At 40.4% G+C, this 2086-nt stretch overlaps 1 pseudogene; it reads right to left on the reverse strand.

Annotated features, from left to right (window-relative positions):
• On the reverse strand, positions 1-2032 carry LOC125200291 (annotated as a pseudogene).
• Positions 2033-2086: the final 54 nt, after the last annotated feature.

A 2086-nucleotide genomic window follows, 5' to 3' on the forward strand; every position in this document is an offset into this window, starting at 1 on the left:
TCAACAACCCTTATCAAATGGACGTAGAACAAACACGTTTTCAATAATATAAAACAAGCCAAAAAAAAAAAGAGTTACATTCATAATTATTACAACTCCACTATTTTACATATTTTTGAAATCATTTTTTTGAGGCAGTCATCGCAGACGTTTGTTGCAACTGCTGATACATAGCTGCCAATCTGGTGTAGCCATCGACCGTCATTGGCTGCTGCAATCACAATTATTTGTCTCTTTAATCTTAATCTTAATCTTTATCATATAAATATTTGATCTTCCACTGGAATAGTAGTACTTACTTGCGGTTGAGTGGCAAAGAAGTTGGATAAAAAGTCGGGCGTGGGCGGTGGAGGCTGGATGTCCCATGGCATGAATCCAGTGGACGAGGGCATCATGGGCAACATTCCAGTGGCGCGACCGATGTCCATGACTCCCATGGGCATAGGCATGGCCATGGTTGGAGTCATCATAGACATCTGAAGGTGTTGTTGCATGGACAATGGCATCATCATATTCATGGATGGCATACTCATCCTACTCATCATCTGCACTTGTGCTTGCAATTGTTTCATGTAATCTATTACTTCATCCAACATTGACGCCTTATCCGTCTGCAACCATTAAACCAAATTAAATTAACACACTAAATTGAGGCTTAATTTGGTTGGTACTAACAAATAATTTAACTTAGATTTTCTCTCCTTCTGATGGGGAACGTTGTCGTTGCCAACTAAGTAAGAATTGTCGGTATGCAGTTGTCCATATACATGATAACATGAAGACTTTCACACATTTTTTTCCTAATTTATTTTGATAGTATATGTTTGAGTTTAAAAGTCCAACCACCTTCATACCTTGCTGGAATTGGGGACCAACTTCTGCAATGTCTTCATTCTTTCATTAATTTTGTCCCTTCTTCTCTGGACACATTAATGAATTCCATAAGTATGCATATACATCATTTATTTATAGTACTAGTACTATTTTAATTTTATTAGCATACAGCCTAATAAAGGAAAATGCATAGGAATTCAAATTTTAGAAATAAGCAACAAATATTAAACACATGGAACTTAGAATACGGAAATTAATAGAAAAGTGGAAGAAAAGCTTACTCTCTCAGACTGGTTATGGATGGCAGCTGCCTAACTTTAGCTGAAATAATTGATGATTTTCCAATTCCCAATTTTCTGTTGCTTTTTTCCCTGCCTGCCTCTGCAATAAAAAAAACAACAATTTAAGATATAGTAATCATATTTATATTTTGTCGAAATAAAGAGAAAAATAAAAATATTGTTTCTTGATCTTCAACAGATTCACATGAATAATTTTTAAAATCATCGCACGTTTATACGATATATAAATAAAGTTTTGCAGAATTTTATTTGATTCGAATATTACAGGAAATTTAGAATGGATAAGATATGTAGAAAAAGAGAAGCGGAACATGCCTGTGATCCGCCGTAGCAAACGGTTTCGTGGTCCTCGGCAGAGGTCTTGGTGCAATCTTCGCCGGAGCTGGTGTTTTCCGGCGACCATAGGGAGGCTGCGAATTCTCTGTCGCAAGAATCAAGCAGGCTGTCTCTCCCGTCGCTCGTGTAACTCGCACGTGCCAAGCCGCTGCACGATCCCACCGTGTTCTCATGCTTTTCGTTGTTGCACGGCTCCAGGGCGTCCATGCTCGCGGCGGCGGCGCCGGCGCCGTGGTCGAGCCAAGGAACCAAGGCGGCAGATTTGGCGTGGGGAGGCTGAAGGTGGCTTGGTCTACTATGGACTCTAGCGTGTCGGCGCCGGCGCCCTTGTTGTTGAGAGCGCGCGGCGCGCCAGGCCGTACATGGCCAGCTGCCCGTTCTCCCATGCTAGCTCCGCCACTTCGTACTCCAATCTGTGTTCATTAATTAAGCGTCACTAAATAATTTTTTATAAAAAAACACTATATAAATTATTGCGGCATGAAATGGGAATTACGAGGGGGCATCTGTGGCGAAGGAATTGGATGATTTAGAGCGGGAGGAGTGATTCATTTCGACAAAATTGGTTTTTCTAGAATGGTTATGCAGTTTCATCATAGTATATCGTATATATA

Source organism: Salvia hispanica, unplaced genomic scaffold (assembly GCF_023119035.1).
Source record: "Salvia hispanica cultivar TCC Black 2014 unplaced genomic scaffold, UniMelb_Shisp_WGS_1.0 HiC_scaffold_892, whole genome shotgun sequence".
NCBI lineage: Eukaryota > Viridiplantae > Streptophyta > Magnoliopsida > Lamiales > Lamiaceae > Salvia > Salvia hispanica.